Genomic DNA, 21709 nt, shown 5'->3' on the forward strand with positions numbered 1-21709 from the left:
GTGTATCAAATCATCACACTGTATACCTTAAACTTATATTTTTCATATGCAATAATCTCAATAAAGCAGGAATAAAAACCCTTTTTCTGAACAATGACATAATGGTTTACAGAGAAAGTCTCTGAAGCAACATCTAGAACTCATTAGTGAATTTAGCAATGTTGTAGGATTTAATGGCAACTTATAAAAATCCATTATATTTCTATTACAGCAATAAACTATTTGAAAATTAAAATTCCATTTACAATGGTGTCAAAAACATAAAATACTTAGACAAAAGATTTAATGCAAGATGTGTAAGACCTGTTTACTAACAACTAAAAATCTTGCTGAAAGATATTAAATAAACCTAAGTATATAAAGGAATACAATATATTAGATTAAATGACTCAAGATGTCCATTTTCCCTAATTCCCTAATAATATTTGCTCTATTTTTTCAAATCCATTGCAATCATGATTTCAGCAAGGTATTTTTATAGCAACTGACAAGCTGATCTAACACGTATATGGAAATGCAAAAGATCTTGAAAAGCAAAACATCTGGAAAAAAAAGAACACACAACATGGATGAATCTCAGAAATATTTAGCTGACCAAGAGAAGCTGAACATGATAGACTAGATACTGAATGATTCCATTTACATAAAGTTCTAGAAGGGGCAAAACAAACGGGAAGTGAAGAAAATTGAAACAGTGGTTGCCTCTAGGGGGAAAGAGGATGAAAGAACTTTCTGGGTGATTGAAATGTTCTGTATCTTGATACACTGTATATGCATTTGTCAGATCTAATCCTACTAAGCATTGTGATTTGTGTACTTTACTATTTGAAAATTTTACCTAAAAATACAAACAAGGAAAAAGAAGAACTTCAGACAATGAAATAATAATCAAAATGGAAAGTAGCAACAAAAAAATTCGGATGTTTATTTAGTATATGATAAAGTTCCCTAAGAATTGATAAGGAAAGATCTCTAAAATATAAATTAAGTGAAAAAAAAATGTACAATATTTTAGTAAGCTATTCTGTGTAAAAAAGGACAATTAAAACTTTAAGTATTTGCACATGCATATGGGACACACACACACACACACACACACACACACACACACACACACACACACACACACACACACACACACACACACACACACACACACACACACACACACACACACACACACACACCCGCCCCCGTGAACAGGAGTTACTTGAGGTGGGGAGAGGGAGGGAAGGGTAAATTTTTCGATGGTTGTTTGCTCTGTTTTTATGTATGCATGTACACATAAAACATACACAGATTTTTAAACCATGTGAATGTATTGCCTTTTATCAAATTAAACAAATCAAACAAAAGAATACTGCCACAGAATAAAATGTAAGTCAAGTCGTCTTGACATTTCTATTAAAAGATATGCTTCTAACCTTAGATAACTAAGAAGTACAGACTGTTATTTCCTATTCTGCGTCATTTCAGCTCACTCTGGGCATTACTAAAGGAGATAATAAAATGCCAGCCTGAGCCCTGTTTATTCTCTTCTAGCAAAATGTCCTCTCTATGTAACATGGGCCTTTGGTACCCATTTTCTTCCACATGCATTTATGTCAACAGCCCCTTCCTAGCCACCTTTTGACTTAACTACTAATTCTTTTATAGGTATACCTAGCAAACTAGGTCAATTTTTAAGACTTAGTAGTCTAGGGGATTTTTTTTTTGCGGTACGCGGGCCTCTTACTGTTGTGGCCTCTCCCGTTGCGGAGCACAAGCTCCGGACGTGCAGGCTCAGCGGCCATGGCTCACGGGCCCAGCCGCTCCGCGGCATGTGGGATCTTCCCGGACCGGGGCTCGAACCCGTGTCCCCTGCATCGGCAGGCGGACTCTCAACCACTGCGCCACCAGGGAAGCCCAGTCTAGGGGATTTAAATCAGGTGGTTTTAATCATTCCCTCTTCCTTAAAGATTCTTACTAACCAAAGTTTTTATTTATGGGGAAAATAATCCCCATAAGACCTTGAGCTCCCAAAGGTCTTTGTATACCTACCACCTAGCAAGCAAGGTATCTGGTGACTAAATTAATATTTTTATAGCATAAAAACTGGACCACAACGTTCCTAGGCACACTAAATCATAATACTTTAAATAACAGTGGGGAAAATGGATCTCTCAGGTTTTCAGTTTGTTCACAAGGAGTGGCAAGTTACAACTGCAAGTATGTACAGTTCCTAAAAGATATTAAAAGAAACAAACACAGGAAAAATGTTAGAGAAATAGCACTGATTGTAACAACTATTTTATAAAAGTCTTTTGCACATTCCTTATTTCAGTAAATCTAAAATGCAACATTATCTTGTGTTAAACTTAAAAGGAAAAACTTCCAAATTTATTTATATGATGTATCCCAAAGTGAAAAAATGTGCATCTTAAAACCAATGAAATATGTAATAGCAATTACCTTCATAAGTTAGCTGCTACATGTCAGGTACTATGTAAGACTTTAAATATATTATGGACCTTATAATCACCTGCAGGCTGTGCATTATTATCTCACTTTAAATTTGAGGAAACTGAGCCTCTGAGGGATAGTAAAACAATCTCACCAAGGTCAGATTCCTAACAAGTGGCAGGGCCAGGATTCCAGCCCACTCTTGTCCAACAATGCTTTCCACCAAGAGCTTTCTGAGCTTCTACTTTCTCACCACCTACATCAGCATTTCTGTGACTAAAACCTGGGGATCCCTGGGCACCTCAAATATAGTACTGGCAAGGGTCTGTTTGGTTCCTACAATAATTTTTTAAGTTACATTTTTATTCTGAGTAAATAGTAACTTTACATAAATCTTCTAAACACATATTCTGGATAACCTGGTAAGCACTAGTCTTGTTCGGCTGCATCATCTGGGTGTCTGGGTTTGGATCTGGGTTTGACAATCACCTCAGCACCAAAGGTAAGTAGAGAGATTGACTTAACATGTAAATGATGAGATCACTCCAAAAAGGCCAAATGATATCAGGATGTGCTAAATAAATTATGTTTCATAGTAGGCTTAGAGAAAAGAGGTAGAGAATTTAGCAACACAGGGCACATGGTAGTATGCTGGCCTCAAAAGAACCTTAGTCATTCAGCAGCACAATCACAATGGAAACAGAAAATCAATATTAACAAATTATTAACTTGATGTTAGAATTTTCTTGGTTATAGAACTCAGTATAAATCAACCTTTTGATAAGCATAAGTTTACACTAAATTATGTTTCTAAACATTTAAACAGGGCTTCCCTGGTGGCACAGTGGTTAAGAATCCGCCTGCCAATGCAGGGGACACGGGTTCAAGCCCTGGTCCAGGAAGATCCCACATGCCGTAGAGCAACTAAGCCCGTGAGCCCCAACTAATGAGCCTGCACTTTAGAGCCCGCATACCACAACTACTGAGCCCGCGTGCCACAACTACTGAAGCCCGTGCGCCTACCGCAACAAGAGAAGCCACTGCAGTAAGAAGCCCACGCAACGCAACTAAGAGTAGCCCCCGCTCGCCACAACTAGAGAAGGCCCGTGCGCAGCAACGAAGACCCAACACAACCAAAAATACATAAATAAATGTATAAGCATTTAAACAACATTAAGAGAAGTCCACAAAAATGTCTATACATTACTTGAACGTGAAACGTATCAACCTGCACAACACCAAGCTATTGACAAGTAGTAAGGAAGAGAAGGATGGGTCTGAAAACATTAAACTCATAAAAATACCTGCTAGGTGAAATCCACATATCCTAAAGAAAGTATTACATTTTATTAATTACAAAATTAGCTACAGTGATAGCACTATCCCATACACATTAGCTCAACATCTCCTAAATTTGACTATCTGACTTCAGGACAGTCTAAAAACTCTTTAGTTTTAAAAAATACCACGCTAATTGGTTAAAAACAAAAACTGGTCTCAGATAAGTTCTACCTGCCTGATCAAAATTTGATATTGTTCACCAATGCAATTAACATAGATTATAAATTTATGCTGAAATAAAATGTAATAGACTGTAAGTCATCTATGATGCTGTCCCTGCATCAATTCACAGATAAGCAAGCATGTCCACGTTAGAATCTCAGCAAAGTCCTGCAATCCTCTGTATGAAACACAATTTCTTTTTTTTTAATTTTTTAAAATTTCATTTTATTATTTTATGTATTTATTTTTGGCTGCATTGGGTCTTCGTTGCTGCCCGTGGGCTTTCTCTAGTTGCGGTGAGCAAAACACAATTTCTTAAAGGCAGATTATCAACTGTGAAACTTTCTTGCTTACATAGACTGAATTTTAAAAATCTGGGAAAAAGAGGCTGGAACAGCTATTAAAATCATCAGGACACTAAACTGCCAAAAAAAAAAAAAAAAACTCTGTGGCATATAGTATATTAGTTGACCACTGGACTAACCAGATGACTTTGTAGTAAACCAGGAAGAAATCCTTATAGAATTGCCCTATAATCACTTTTACAATAATTATCAGTAAAACCAATACATTAAAGCTTTTTTTCATCTAAGAATAAACCTTTGAAAACTGAAGATAAAATTTAAAATCTAGTGTACAATTTACCAACTATATATGTGTATAGGCATTTTATACACAAATCTACATTAACATTTTGAACTTTGGTTCAAACAAACGTTGTTTGTTAATTAATATACTTTTTGAATTAAGGACGTATATTTATTTGTATACTTGTTATCAGGAGATAGAAGTAATGTGAACTAAGCTCAAGAAAATAACACTGACTTTGAAGGCTCATACCACAGAAGCATATAAACCATTAAACAAGTTGTACTGTCCCTACAGTATCTGCACAATTTACTGCAGCAGTTAAACTACCGGTGTCAAAAGTAATAGGCCTCATTATGTTTTACTAATTCATTATTTTTCACGAACTTCTTGTCTAAAGAGTATATTTCTTCTACAAATCAAAAGGAGTAGGATCTAGACTGTCACTGGGGAAACCCATATAAGCAATGCTGAACACTGAGTAAAATGAAAGGGTTCAACAAAAGAAACTTCACTTGAGGCTCCAGCTCGATTACTGATGTACTCATGAAATACGGACTGCTACGGAATAATCTGTAACCACCCATTCAAAATATTTTTTTTTCTAAAGCATTCCTGTTTTTACTTATTTTTTTTAAATGTATTTATTTACTTATTTTTGGCTGCTTTGGGTCTTCGTTGCTGTGTGCGGGCTTCCTCTAGTTGCAGCAAGCAGGGGCTACTCTGCGTTGCGGTGCGCGGGCTTCTCACTGCGGTGGCTTCTCGTGTTGCCGAGCACAGGCTCCAGGCACGTGGGCCTCAGCAGTTGTGGCATGTGGGCTCAGTAGTTGTGACCCACAGGCCCAGCTGCTCCATGGCGTGTGGGATCCTCCCGGGCCAGGGATCGAACCTGTATCCCCTGCATTGGCAGGTAGATTCTTAACCACTGTGCCACAAGGAAAGCCCCACCCATGCAAAATTATTTCTACTTATAACAGATCAGTCCTTCCATTTTGTATATGATTAGCAAGACTAAAAGTTTATATCACCTCAGGAATCAAGAGCTGATAGCTGTAATAAAAAAATAAAGTCTCTGTAAGCATATGTACTACATGTGTCTGTATACTTCACTTCATCACCATTATACAGCTGAGGGATGGGCAATGGAAAAAAAGAAAATGCCTACCTCCAGATAGTTTTTAACCTTCACTCCATCACCAAGAAAGGAGCTTTAGGTACAACCTTGTTCTTAACAAATTAGCAAAGGATACAAGTGAACAATTAAGAAATTTTCATTGGCTACAGAAAACTTAAGCAAATTGCCAACATTTATTTTAAGCATCTGCTATGTACCTGGCACTATTCAAAGTGCTTCATATGTATTATCTAATTTATACTCGTATCAACCCTATAAAGTGAATTAACATGACCATTATTTTCATATAAAGAAATAAATGTGAGCAGTTAAATAACTCAAAAAGTCACAAAGCTATCGAGGTAACAGCCAGGATTCACATCCACTTCTGGCTGGCTTAAAAGCCTAAATTTTTCAAGGTATACTTCTGCAGAATGATGGTTTAAAATCTGTAGTTTCAAACTTTTATAGGAACATGTATTAACTATGTTTTCTTATTTTCTGTATCCTTGATACTCTGGCATTTGGAGCCTTGATCCTGGAGAGACTACCCCTCCCAGGTCTAGAGGTGTCAAGAGACTCCCTTGAGAGCTCACCTTTGAAACACAAACCAACCGATCCAGAGCTCACACCCCTACCTATTTAATCAAACTCTGACACACACCAAGCCAATATTCTTCCTGCCCTAAATCACCCTAGGGCTAGGTACTGGACAACTAGAAACCACCCCTACAGTCCAGAGACTGGCCAAAATTACTAAAACTATCTAATCCTAAACTTAACTCAGCGTATCTACCCAGCACTGTCATTCCTTCCCTGGAAAACTCCAATAAAGGCTCTGAGCCATGCTGTCCTTGCCCCAATATCTATTTATCAATCCATCTTATTTTTTGATGCGTTCAAAATTAAGTCGTAGATACTTCAAATCTAGACCTTACAGAATGCGTATATTGTTAACTAGAGCTCACTGCTCACTCTTTTTTTGAGGTAACATTTACATAGTGTCAAACAAATCTTAATGGTACCATTTTGTTAGTTTTAGCAAATACATAAATTGGGTAACCCTCCATCCTACCAAGAATTCCCTCCTACCCCTTTCTCAGTTAATCCCTGTAATCCCCTCCCCCACCCCCAAAGGCAATCACTCATGTGTTTTTTTTTTCCCACTATAGGCCATTCTGGTGGTTGTGCAGTGGTATTTCACTGTTTCACAATTTGCGTTTTCCTGATGACTAACAATACTGCACACTTTCCATTTGCTCAGTGGCCCTTTCTATATCTTCTTTTGTGATGGAAATTGGCAATCTTTTGCCCATTTTTAAAATCAGGCTATTCCTCTTCTCACTACTGAGTTACAGAAATTCTTTATAAAGTGTGGATACAATCCTCTTGCCAGAAATATATTTTGCAAATATTTTCTTCCACTCCATGACTTGTTTATTCATTTCTTAATGGTTTTTGATGAAATACTTTTTAATATTGATGAAGTCTAACTTAACAACTTCCTCTTATTGCTTTCCATATGCTTTAAAGAAAAAAACCCTTTGCCTACCTCCAAGTCACAAACGTCTTCTCCTATACAAGCTTGATAGTTTTAACTTTTAGATGAGAACTATGATCCATTTGGAATTAATTATTTTGAATGGTTTAAGGTGGGGCCAAGGTTCATTCTTCCAGATGGAGAATCCAGTTCTCCCAGTATTATTTATTGCAGACTTTCCTGTCCCTACTGGATTGCTTTGGCAAATCTGTCAAAAATCAAACAACCATACAAGTATCTCTTTTAAGGTTCCCTATTTTATCCCATTTATCTATTTGTTTGTTTTTATGCCAGAAACACAATGTATGATTACTGTGGCTTCACAGAAAGTCTTGAAGTCAGATAATTTAAGTCTTCTAACTTCGTTGATTTTTTTTAAGATTGCTTTGGACATTCTAGGTCCTAAATTTTAGGATAAGTTTATATATTCTATGAAAAACATTTATATTTTTAGGGTTTGATGGAGATTAATTTGATTCAGATTAAACTGGGAGAGAACTAACTTAATACTACTGAGTGCTCCAATTCACAAACATGGTATGTCTGTCAATTTACTGTATGGTAGTTCCAACATGAAGGCTGTCTCAGGGTTGGTCTCCATTGGTCTCCTCCTGAGAAAGAATCACATTTTCTTTGCTCTTCATGCGTTGAGTAACTTAAAGTCTGTATGCTGGACACTGTGAACATTACATGATGGAGATGCTAGATTCTGTTATATTCCTCTAAGTGTTAACTGTTCTTGTTTTGGCAGGCAATTAACTTGTTCGCACTCAAACTCTGTCTTTGAACAATTCCAATTAGTTTTTCACCAGCCTAGTGATCTCAGCAAAGTTTTTAAGGAAAATCTGGGGCTCCCCTTCTGTGGCTCTCTCCATGCCAGAATTCTCCTCTCACTCTTCAGCAACTGTGGTTGTCCTAAACTCTGATCTCTAATTCTTCAGGACAGAAAAGGCAGGTTTCATATTGAAATTGTAGCTACCCTGCACATTCTGCATGGATAAAAGCTATAAGAACAGAAAATTCACCTCATGTCACTTGCTTCTTCCATGGGTCAAATCTCCTTCAAAATGTCTATTTTGTTTGTTCATTCTCTAGTGCCTTTTTTTTTTTAATTTTGTGCAGAGTTTATAATTGTTATCTAAGGGAGTCTAAGTCTGATAAAAGCATATCTTGCTATATGAGAAGAATTCTCTCCCCATTTGTTTAGTCTTCTTTAATTTTTCTCATTAAGGTTTTGAAATTTCAGTGTACAGATCTTGTCTTTAAAAAAATGTATTCCTGGGGCTTCCCTGGTGGCGCAGTGGTTGAGAGTCCGCCTGCCGATGCAGGGGACATGGGTTCGTGCCCCGGTCCAGGAAGATCCCACGTGCCGCGGAGCGGCTGGGCCCATGAGCCATGGCTGCTGAGCCTGCGCGTCCAGAGCCTGTGCTCCGCAACAGGAGAGGCCACAACAGTGAGAGGTCTGCGTACCGCAAAAAAAAAAAAAAAAAAGTATTCCTAGGTATTTTAATTTTATTGGTGCTACTATTCATAGAATTGTTTTCTTAATATTACTTCCATTTGTCTGCTGTTAATATTTATGAAAATACAACTGATCTTGTAAAATGAAGCCTTGCTAAATTTACTTGTTTGCTTTAGTGACTGTTTTTGTAGATTCCTTAAGGTTTCTTACATAATCATATCATCTACAAAAAGCAAGAGTTTTGACCCATTCTTTCAGATCTTTATGCCTCTTATATTACATTTTCCTGCCTCATTGAACTGGCTAGGTCCTCTACTAAAATAATGAATTGAAGAAGACACAAGAATGGACATCCCTGTCCTACTTCTGATCTTAGGGAAAACATATTATTTTGTGAGTAAGTATATTCTTAAGCCGTCAGTTTTTCTTAAATGTCCTTTATCAGACTGAGGAAACGTCTTTACATTTCTCATTAGCTGGGAGTGTTTGTCATGAATGGATGAATTTTTGTTAAATGCTTCTGACCAAGTAAAGTGATCAACACTGCTTTTCTCCTTTGTTAGTGCTGTGCATTACACTGATTAATTTTTGAATATTATAAACTAACCTTGCATTGTTGAGCTAAATCTCACTCAGTCATGATGTGCTCTTTGTATACTGCTGGAGTATATGTTTTGTTAACAATTTTTTAAACCTATGTTCGTGACAAGTATTAATCTCTAAATTTTCTCCTTTTGGTGCCATCTTTGTCAGGTTTTGCTATCAGGGTTATACTGACCTCATAAAATAACTCTGTTTTTCTGAGTTTCTATGAGACTGATGTTGTTTCTTGTTCAAATGCTTGAATTTACCAGTAAAACCAACTGGACCTGGAGGGTTTTTTTGTGGGAAAGATTTTGATTATGAATTTAATTTCTTTAATTGATTATAGGGCTATCCAAATCTTCCACTTCCTCTTGCACCAGCCAGGGTAACATGTTTTTAAAGAAATTTGACTATTACAAATTATTGACATAAAGTTGCTTAAAATATATCCATAGTATGCTTCTAATGTCTGTAGGATCTAGCATGATAATATCTCTTTCATTTCATACATAGCTAATTTATGGTTATGGGTGCTCTCTTTTTTTTCTCCATCAGCATTATAGGAGTTTATTCAATTTTATTGATCTTTCTAAATAATCAGCTTTTGGAATTATCATCTCTGTTGTCTCTTTTCTAATCATTGATTTTCTGCTCTTATTTTTATTATTTCTTCCTTCTACTTACTTTCCATTTTCTTTGACCTTTTTTCCTAGTTCCCTAGGTGACGTCTTAGATAACTTTTCTTTTCTAGTATAATTATTTAAAGCTATAAATTTCCCTTTAAGCACTGTTTTAGCTGCATCCCACTTATTTGATATGGTATAACTTGATTATCATTTAGTTTGATATATATTCTAATTTTGCTCATGACCCATGGGTCAAAGAATTATGATAATTTCCATTTTTAATATGCCTTGCTGGTATTAATTTCTAATTTTGTTCTACTGTTGGCAGAGAACATACTCTGTTGATTTCAATCCTTTAAAATTTATTGAGACTTGTGCCCTGCAAATAGTATTTCCTGGTGATGTTACCAAGAGCACCTGAAAAGACTGTTACTATACTGATTTTAGATTTAGATCTTCTATGCCTTTACTTACTTTTTTGGTCTAACTGAACCCTCCAACTATTACCACAAATTTGTCATTTTGACCCATTAATTCTATCCAGTTTCACTCATGTATTCTGAAGCTTTTTTTATTAAGTAGATACACATTTATGGTTACGGCTCCTCAGAGATATCATTTTATAATCTTCTGACCCTCTCGCTTCTGCATAAGGTCACCTGTCCTTCACATCATCGTTCCCTGGTATATAACATGTCATTGCTCATGGCTGCTTTCAAGACTTTCTCTTTCATGGGTTTGACTATGATGCACCTAGGTGTGGTTTACTTTTCATTTATCCTTATTGAGTTTAATGAGGAATCTGACTCCATTCTTGATATATGACTGTCAAGAGTTTCGAGTCCCATCATGTCCTCATCCCCTCTGCCTCAAATCTGAGCAAGCTGATAAGGAAGCCCTTGGGGCTGGTGAGAATTTTAAACCAGGCAAGTCTGGGCCCACACAGGAGTGCAGGAATTATCACCCCAGCCCCATGTCTCCTGTCACTCCTTTCTCAAGTAATTTTTGGACCAGTTTGGGAGCCTGCCCTGCTTTCCCCAGAAAGCCTCATCATATGAGCAATAATCTTTTTCATGTCCTTTCAGTACATGTTTGGCTTCATCAGTCTCACATCAAAATCAAACTTGGGGAGGGATCCACCCCACGTATAGTTTACACTGATTAAGCACTTACTATATTTCAAGCATAGCACTAAGTCCTTACACATACTGAATTACTTAATCTTCCAACAACCCACAATTTAGGCAGTTACCCCATTTGACAAATGAGATAATGGAAGCACAGAGATAAAGTGACATGTCTAAGGTCATACAGCTAGCAAGTGGCGGGGAGAGAGGCTGCATTCTTAATTACCAACACTATTCTGTCTTTTATATAGTTTACTAAAAATAAAAACATAGCAAGACAAAATTAAAACAATAACTTTGGTATCGAATCTCTGATAAGTAAAGCATTATAGAATGTGCTTAATTATAAAAACTAGAGATTTCACTGTAAGAGTTATAATTTCTCAGGAAAAAAAAAACCTCTTTGGACAAGGAAATTAGTAGAGCTACTCCCAAATTAAAATAGGGGGAGACAATAAAATTTCCATAGAGTCCAATAAGATAAAACTGATACTCTTCTTCTTTGGTTTGGAACAGCTCTTTTTAGAAGCAGAAGAAAGGACCAAGTGATGATTGAAAAAAATTTTTACCTTTCCCTTTAAAGTTATGTTGAAAACACTACTTTGAGATCTTGCTAGATGTTTCTACTGCCTTTGAAAAATAACAAAGTATCTCCCACACAAGTAAAATAGTCCCTATCATTGAAAAGATTTAAATATCAATTCTAAAAATAATAGTTGCTCAAAATATTTCAAGCCCTTCCAAAACAACAAACTTTTACTTAAGAAGAAGAAGAAAAAAAGCTAACACCAAAATAGGCTCAGGAGCATTTATTTTAATAATATAGCTGATGGATTTTCTAAATTTATTTTAATATATATTCTCTGTTTTTAACAATTAAATAGTATCCTAAAAGACAAAAGAAATCCTAAGAGAAAATGTTAAGTACATGGTCATTCCAATTTCTTAAATTAAGTGCATAAAACATAAAACAAGGATCGCACTACAGAACACAGTTCTGTAAAAACTCAACTTATTAATCACACATTTTTATGATGTTGTAGTTGGTTGTAAAGAAAGGTGTTTGGGTTTTTTTTAACATCTTTATTGGATGTTAAATTGCTTTATTGGATGTAAAACATCTAATTGCTTTACAATGGTGTGTTAGTTTCTGCTTTATAAAGGAAAGGTTTTTTAATCTGACAATTTTAATATTAGCACCCTACAAAATAAAAATTAACTCACATTTGTATAGCACTTTGAAGTTGACAGTGTGCTTTCTCATGAAGAAGTTAAAATGTTTTATACAGTTAATGCAAATTATATAAGCCATCATGTAATAACTATGGGGAAAAATTATTTTAAGTTACTTAAATTACTTTTCATTATAAATTTTTGTTCAGTATCTGACTCTGAACTTTTACAGCATCCTTAACACAAATATAGCCTCCCTTTAACCTCCTCTTCCCCACTGGCTTAGCAAACATGGAGTAAACCAAGTTAGGGAAAAACTATAACCTCTTCTTACATAAGTTAAAAAGCCAGAAAGATAAGCAAAGTTCATAAAAGAAAAAGGTCTGGGATGCGGGAGTGAATCAAAAATCTTATATACTTCAGTTCTAATTTAAGCACTATTCATGATCATAGTTTCATAAGAGTCTCAAGACAACCATTTCACAGTGCTTCCCATAATAACCCAAAAGCAAAGCTACAGTAATGTTGGATTTTGAGAACAGAGATTAAACTAACAGTTCAAGGGAAAAAAATGTGATGGTAATAGAAGAAAACTCTAGTTGTAATAAAATTGTCTCTTTGGAAATAAAGCATCATTGGATAATTTAACAGGTATATGGTCAGATAGTTTCTGTTTAGAAAAAAAGTTCTGTTAAAATGCTACATACTTCATGCAGATGTATGTAACATTCCTCCATTCTCCCCATATAGTCTACCTGTCCCCAGCACCATTAAATTTGGATTCCCAAGTTTTCAAAAGGAGAATACAGACAGCTTATTTTAAAAGCTGGATTTGTTGAGTCTTCCCATATCATTACCCTCAAGCAAGCTCCTGTCAAACTGTTTTCCTCCTTTCTGTGTAAAATTTCAAAAAGATCCCATGGCTGTTCTAGTCACACCCAAACAGATTATATATATAAAACACAATAAACCTCTTTGCAGAAATTAAAATTTTACTACCCTGATCCAAATCAAAACTTTATTCTCTCATTCAATTTTGCTAATTTCACCTCTTCCAGAACTCTCTAGCTGTTACTTTTAAGGGCCCTGTAGGTTCTGGAACATCAAGAAGAGGGGGTTTTAGGGGAAGAGGGAAAGAGGGAACAGCCTTATAAGGTCAGAAGCCAAAATGCAGCCTCTTCCCTGTAGTTAGTTCCTGTTGCAGGAATTTCTCTGGCTGTTTGGCTTGGGTCACTCTGACTTTCCAAGTTGAGCCTCTTGATCTGTTCAAGACAAGTCAACTTCAACTACCTTAGTAAAAGTCCACCTGGCCCATGGGAAAATGCTTGCACCTTTGTTGCACTGCGCGCTGAACGTGCAGACCATTCCAACAGTGCCCTTCCTTCATTCTACTGATACCGGAGCAGCTCCAGCTGCTCTCTCACTTTTTAGCCTTTTTCAGGTGACAGTCAGGTACCAGTCTATTTATCTCCCAAACCTCATGTCAAACTGAGAAGTTCCCTGAAGCCCCTCAATTTGGATGAAGAAAGGGGAAATGCCACAGCATACCCTACTCTCTCTCAAGTTTTCACATGGGATCCCTTCCACAAACTCTTGTATTTTATTTACATGGCTCAGAGGTCAGTGATGGGTTAACTGTGGCAATACTTATCTCAGCTAATCCTTTCTGCAAGTCCTGCATGAATGGTATAGCACCTCAATTCTCAGTGTAGGTTACTTGCAATCAGTTCTCAGATTTCAGGTCTCTGAATAAATATCAGAAGAGTCCCACTTTCAAAAGCTGTTACAATTTTGCTTCCAGGTAAGATATAAGCAGGTCATAGCAGGCTAATGTTCCCTACTGCAACAACTAGGGGGGAAAAATAACAAAAAATACTTATTCAAAGACAATGGAGAGCTATTAAAGTAATGAGATCCAAATGAACAAAGACTGCGAGAAGAGAGAACACTTTCTGGTGAACTGACAACTGTCTGTCATTTCCTTCCCTGGGGTCACCTGCAGATTCTAGGTACAGGCTGAGCATCAGGCTCCGTCTGGGAAGAAAAACTCTATTGAAGAAAATAACACAGTCAAACTTTTGACAATCACAAGATTCTCCTTCCTTAAAGACATCTGCCTGATTTTAAAAATGCAAACATCAGGACGCTCAAGAGCCAAACTCAAACTATAGAAGACGAGTAGAAGTGAATCTCCCACAGTGTTTGAGGGAGTGGATGACAGAGACCTGCCAGGCTTTTAAGCAAAATCCCAGGAGAATCTTATTTGCAGAAAAGGTACGTGCCAGTGTAGACTAAATCAAATTAAAATGGCAACCAAGCCTCAACCCAGCTCAACCCCTGAGAAGATTAAGGTGGTCAGCCTATCTACCTGACAGGGGAAAGCATCATTTGCAGCATCTATAATTCTCTTGTATGCAATATATGGCGTACAATCAAAATTACACAGCACGTGAAGAGGCAGGAAAATGTGATGATAATCAAAAGAATGAACAGACAATAAGAGAAGCAGACCTAAAGATGATCCAGATATTAGAGATGACAGGGACTATAAAATAACTACTATAAATATATTAAAGAAAATTCAGGAAAATAGAAAAAACAGGTGAAGAATTTCAATAGAGATTCAGAATCTATAATATCAAAGGAACATACTAAAAATGAAAAATATAGTATTTTAAATTAAGAACTCATCGGGGGCCTCCCTGGTGGCGCAGTGGTTGAGAGTCCGCCTGCCGATGCAGGGGATACGGGTTCGTGCCCCGGTCTGGGAGGATCCCATATGCCGCGGAGCGGCTGGGCCCGTGAGCCATGGCCGCTGGGCCTGCGCGTCCGGAGCCTGTGCTCCGCAACGGGAGAGGCCACAACAATGGGAGGCCCGCGTACCGCAAAAAGAAAAAAAAAAAAAAAAAAGAACTTATCGGATATGTTTAACAGAAGACTGAACACAGCAGAAAATAGGAGCAGTAAACTCAAACTTAGGTCAACAGAAAATATCCGAACTGAAAGAGGAAAAACAAAAAGAATGTAAAGAACAGAGTATAAGAGACATGTGGAACCCAGTCATTTCAGTCCAATTACCAGGTAAGATTTAACACAAGATTGAAGAATATCCTAAACTGGTGTTTTACTACTATTTTCCATCTTCACAGTCTATGTGTGGTACTGTCAATTTCAGGTCCCTTAGATCAGTGGTTCCCAACCTTTTTGGCACCAGGGACCACCGTGTGGAAGACAATTTTCCTACAGACCGGGGTGGGGGTTGGGGGAGGTATTTTCAGGATGATTCAAGCACATTAGGTTTATCGTGCACTTTATTTCTATTACTGTTACACTGTAATATAAAATGAAATAATTATACAACTCACCATAATGCAGAATCAGTGGGAGCCCTGAGCTTGTTTTCACTTGACACTCACTGACAGGGTTTTGATATGAGTCTGCAAGCAGTTGACTTATTATGGTCTCTGTGCAGTCAAACCTCTCTGCTAATGATAATCTGTATTTGCAGCCGCTCCCCAGCACCGCCTCAGCCCCACCTCAGATCATCAGGCATTAGATTCTCGTAAGGAGCGCACAACCTAGATACCTTATAGGCGCAGTTCACAGTAGGGTTCACGCTCCTAAAAGAATCTAATGCCGCCGCTGATCTGACAGGAGGCGGAGCTCAGGCGGTAACACGAGCGACGGGGAGCAGCTGTAAATACAGATGAAGCTTCGCTCACTCGACCGCCGCTCACCTCCTGCTGTGCGGCCGCGTTCCTAACAGGCCATGGACCAGTACCAGGCCGTGGCCTGGGGGTTGGGGACCCCTGCCTTAGATGGTAGTGGTACATTTACTTGTATCACCAGCAGGGACGACATAGGCCTGGAAACACTTTACTACAAGACAGGCAGGAGAAGGAGCAAACAATATAGTTAAATGTTGTCCCCAATAATAATGGTCTTCCTAGAATGTGGTTAGTCACATAGTCTGGGCAAACTGGAATGGTTCCAGATAAGACTGGAAAGAGACCAAAGATGCTGAGAAAATAAAAGATGGTTATAATTTTTTAAATGCTTATTATTTTAGCTAGGTTGATTCTAAGTTGAGAAATGAATTCTTTAAAGCCAATACATTACGTGAATGGGACAAGAAAAGTGGGGATGACGCTTGTTGCATCGAGAGTTAAATTTAAAATTATAGATGTTAATTAATCTGGGTAATAATCCTATAATTTTATAAAGGAACCTAGGTCCTAGGGCAGTTGGATGTTTTCCCTGATAAGGTAAATGATAAAAATGCCCTATGGAAGAATATATCATATTACACAAAAGGGCTCTGAATACCAGGGTCCTAGAGCATGAGCTCCCTCAAAAAAAAAGAACTGTAAATGTAGGCACCAGATAAAGGTTAAGGGTCTTAGCAAAGTGTCTTTCAAACTGTGTTTCACAGGACCATAGTGAAGTGCTCATTACAAGCGCCTTCACAACTTATACACAGAACGTATAGAAAGAAAATGACAAGTTGGATGCTGAGGCTGATTATCTCAAAGTTCTAGTTTGCATTTATAAAACGTTTCATTGTTTTGATGAATTGATTTTATAAATAAATGTTATACTAAATTATGATAGCTGTCTGGCAGAAATGTTTACTAAGGAAAGATAGACAATACAATTTAATGTGAGTTCTTTTAGAAAACCTGGAAGGAAAATGAAGACATGGAATATCTGTGAATATTTCAAACAAATCATATTCATGGCTGTAGTGCTTTATAGCTTACAAACTAAACTTAACATTATTTCAAGGGACCCAAAAATAGTACTGTGAAAGAACCCAGATAGGACCACCCGTTTCACAGATGAAGAAACAGTCAAAAGTATAATCACATGCCTCAGGATTCACATTCATCAGTACTGACGAAGCTGACTCAAAAACAAGTCATCAAACTTCAGAGTTCTTTCTGTCATAGTATTCCATATGATTATCTCATACACACACACCCCACACACACACACAGTCTATATCTATGTGTGAACAAGGGAGAGAGAATTATTCTCTTCTGAAATAACAAAAAAGCACTAATTTAAGAAGAACTGAAGGATACTACAGTTTGGTTTTAAAAGACTTCTCTTTAATTCTTCCTGGGTTATCCAGAGAAGTAAAAGGGTAGTAATACAAAATCAAAAGTAAAAGTTGACAATCTGCATAAAGTTTATTTCAATTACTCTGATATTTAAAAATTTAGAAGATGGAAAACAAAATCCAAATGTTAGCAACAGCATTAACAAGAAACATATCCTGTAAGGATATATAAGACACTAGTAATATAACTGGGTGAGGAGATGGGTGACAACAGGAGTGGGAGGGACACATTTTTCCACTGTATAATCTGTGTTTGAATTTGGAATCATGTACACATACTACTTTGTTTTAAGGAACATACTTTTTGAAGGAAAAAATATAAATACATTTATTAGAACGTTAAGAAAATGAAAATATAATTGCCCTTTAACAGAAAAATTGACTTAATTTAAAGGGGAAAAAAGCGAAGCCAAGAATAGTCTAAGTATTGCCCAAAAGTTCTTTTTAAACATTTAATTGGCTTCCCTGCTGGTGCAGTGGTTAAGAATCTGCCTGCCAATGCAAGAGACACAGGTTCGAGCCCTGGTCCGGGAAGATCCCACATGCCGCGGAGCAACTAAGCCTGTGAACCACAACTACTGAAGCCCGCACGCCTAGAGCCCGTGCTCCGCAACAAGAGAAGCCACCGCAACGAGCAGCCCACACACCGCGACGAAGAGTAGCCCCGGCTCGCCACAACTAGAGAAAGCTCGCGCATAGCAACAAAGACCCAACGTAGCCAAAGAATAAATAAAAATAAAATTTTAAAAATTATTACAAAAATAATAAAGTAAAACAAACCATAAAAAAACATTTAATTATGCTGACTGCAAAAGTAAAACATACTTTCATAGATAAATATTAGGGAAAAATTACAAGACATTTCTTTTTTTAGGTAATCCATAAATAATCACTATTAACAATTTGACGTATTTCTCTCTAAAGTTTCAAGATTAAGTGTTAACATTTTTGGAAGTATTGCTTTATCAAGTTAAGAAAATTCCTATTTCTAATTTGTTAACATGAATACTGAATTTTACAGAAAGCTCTTTCTAGATCCACCAAGATCAGAGTGTTCATAAATATGAATACAGAGTATCTTATATTAATGGATTTCCTGTAGGTGAATCATACTAGCATTCCTGCAATAAACCTTACCTAGTCATGATTTTGTGGTTTTGTTTTTATAATTCAAGCTTTTTCATTTATAATTTTTGCATTTGCTTTTATGAGTAAGATTGATATAAACTTTACTTTTACCATTCATTTTCAATTCTGGTATAAAATGAGTTGGGTAAGTTTCCTTTATTATTAGAGTTAAGAAAACTGTGGGTTAGGACTGGGTTTCTCTAATTCTTTGCTATTATAAACAATGCTGAAATGAACACCAGAAATCTTGGACCATATTCCTGATTATTTCCTTAAGATGAAAGATCAAAAGGTAATTATATGGTCAAAGTGCCACCTTAGGAAAGCCCTTATAATTTATGTTTATGAAAATAAATTCTTCATTCCTACACATTTATGTACAATGGATATTATCAAATTGGCATTTCAGACCTCACAGCCACTTGTTTTAACCTTTACAAGCTCTCCATCCCCACTGCTGTTTGGATTTTGCTTTACTGTAGATTAAATGCACTGAAAGTCACTTTTTTTTCTTCTGACTGATTCATTACCTAAATATCAATTGCCATTCTGATTGTATGACTGAGTTGTCCTCCATTTGTCAGTCTCAAAAATTGAGATGGAAAAGCTTCGTGAAACTTTATACTATTCAGCTCATTGTAGCTTAGTAGGTTAAGATCTACCCATGAATCACTTTGTGTCACCACATAAAACAGTAGGAAAGAAGCAGTGACACACATGGGTAATAGCTTCTATCCCTTCAGAGACAAAGCAATGAAGGCAGAGTTAATTATGTGAGGGGGATGGGAGGGATATAAAGTCAGGACTACGTTTCTATCTGCAATTTAGTCCCACTCTAACATTAGAAGATGGGGGTTGGAGGAAAGGAAACTGTTAAGAAGAGTCAATGAAACAGGGTTTTCTTTTTAACAGAAAACATTTGTCATTTTAAAAAATTAAGTAATTTATGTTTCATGTTCATTAATACATGATGAATACATCAATACCTTAAGGTATTTTATTGACAACTTATTTGCAATTTTAAGTTAATAAGCTTACAGTAAATCCACCATGAATTACATTTTAAATAATTCTGCTTAAGCTAGGGTTTGGATTCCTCCATAATGGACCCTTTCCACACCCATTCCCCACCTTTTACAGTCTATATAATTAAGAGTTGATTGAATGTTTAAATACATTTAGTAGTTAAGAGATGACTAATAATCTGACACAATATAACTGTTCTATTATTAAAAACAAACTTTATAAAATATATGGCTCCAGAATATAGTGCAAGAAACTTAAGTTTTTTGATAAACAGCCAATATTAACAAATCTACATTTCTTGAAATATTAAAAAAAAAAAGACCACCAAATTAGACAAGCAAGTTTCTAAGCTTCAAAGGAACTTTTAAAGAGTGAAAAACAAGACACTGGACAAGCGCCGCTTCACTTTCATTACTCAGGTAAAAGTGCGGGGAAAAAAATCTTTAAATGATGAAAAAGCCCTAGAATATGAAAAAAAAAATCTCTAAAAACTAGACTGTAAAACAAAGACTGGAAAATAAGAAAAAGAAATTCGACTAAAGGGACTTCCACAGTTTAAACAGAAGGTCTGTACATTTCAATCACGAGGCTGCTTCCTACTGTACCTCTTTAAGAGACAGGACTGCATGACTCTCCTCTCAGTTCTGTTCTGCCAACAACCTCACCGCACTGGCACCGGAGCCTTAGATGAAGCTGTGCAAAAGCATGGCCCCCTGTCTTCCTGGATCACACAGCTCCCTTGGATAAGGAGACGACATACTAACTGGTCTCCCTGCCTCCACTCCTGACAGTCTCACAACCATTTTCCTCACTTCTTTACCTAAGACTCTTTGACAACTCCCCCATCACCCAATCACACTCATGTTCACTGTGAACCCCCCAGCGCGTAGGATGTGGTGCTTCCTCACTACCACACAGCCTCTGAGTCCTGCCATATCCCACCTCCCACCTGACACTCCCAGGACCCCCATCACCAGTCCTCTCAACACCCCAGGGCCACTCTGGATGAACGGAGCTTCTCCTGACTAAATTCCTCCTTAACCTCCACCCAACTCAGGCACCGATCTTTTCCCAGGAGGAAACTTTCCACAAGCCGCAGAGGAGGGAAGGGTCCCCACTTTGGACACAGCTCCCTAAGCATACATCTTTCAGAACACCTCCTGCACATTATGAAATTATCTTTCTTATTTTTTAAAAGTTTACCTCCCTTACTAGGAAGTAAGCAACTCAAGGGCAAAGACTGTATGTTTATAAATGTTTACTGAACTGAAATACCAGGCACTATACAATGAAAAATGAACACAAAAAACTTGACTTATTCTCAACCAATTCATTAGCAAGTCCTGTCAGTTCAATTTCCAACCAAATCCATCCACGTCCAGTGGCAGTGCAGCCTCCATGCCAGCCCAACCTCTGGCATCTCTGTTTTGGACTGCTTCAATAGCCTCCTGATTTCCCTGCTTGCAGATCACTATACGACACCAGTCTACTACACACACACGTGCACACACACACCACTACACCACTACCCACCCCCAGCCCCAACCACCTGTGTCCGGCAGCCAGAATGATCTTTGTAAAAATATAAATGTAAAAAATTCTTTAAAAAGGGATTAAAATCTGAAAATCCACTTAAAAATCTTTATTTGCTTTCTATTACATTGACACTAAAATTCAAACTGCCCTACGATGCCCTCTATGATCTGACCCTTTCCAAGTTTTGTACTCATTTTGTATCACGCCATCTCTACTGCGATACAGTAAGTCCTCCAATACAGTAAGCTATGTCCTGACTTGGCATCTTTACACTCACTCCTTCCTCTGCCTAGAAGACCTCCCTCAGCTAGCTGCTACTTCTCAAAGCTCAGCTTAAGTGTCACAATCCAATCAAAAGCAGTTTTACCCCTCAGTCGTTGTTTTCTCTGTACTCATTACCATCTCAAATTAGATTAATTTGTCCACTTGTTTACTGTGTACAACTATCCCTGAGGAGGGCAGGAACTTTGAGTTTTGTTCATACTGTATCTATCCCACGTGCCTAAAACCAGTGCCTTGTACACAGCAGGCATTCATAAACACTTCTGAAATGAAAGAATAAACCAGGAAAAGTGACTCTTATTTAAGAAATACATGAAACAAGTGAGGTAAAAGAAATGGATAATTAACCTACCAAACAAGGGAGGAAGCATTCTACTGTTAGTATTTGCAAGCAGACAGGCTGGTGTTATCAGGATCTATTATCAACAAGCATCCAGAGTGTATGTCCCAAAACT

At 37.2% G+C, this 21709-nt stretch overlaps 1 protein-coding gene across 4 annotated transcripts in view; it reads right to left on the minus strand.

Annotated features, from left to right (window-relative positions):
* The window catches only part of SMAD2 (SMAD family member 2), a 105657-nt gene that overhangs the window by 55394 nt on the left and 28554 nt on the right, over positions 1-21709 (minus strand). The window lies entirely within an intron of this gene.

This window comes from Mesoplodon mirus (assembly GCF_964341445.2).
Source record: "Mesoplodon mirus genome assembly, chromosome: 13".
In the NCBI taxonomy this organism is placed as follows: domain Eukaryota; kingdom Metazoa; phylum Chordata; class Mammalia; order Artiodactyla; family Ziphiidae; genus Mesoplodon; species Mesoplodon mirus.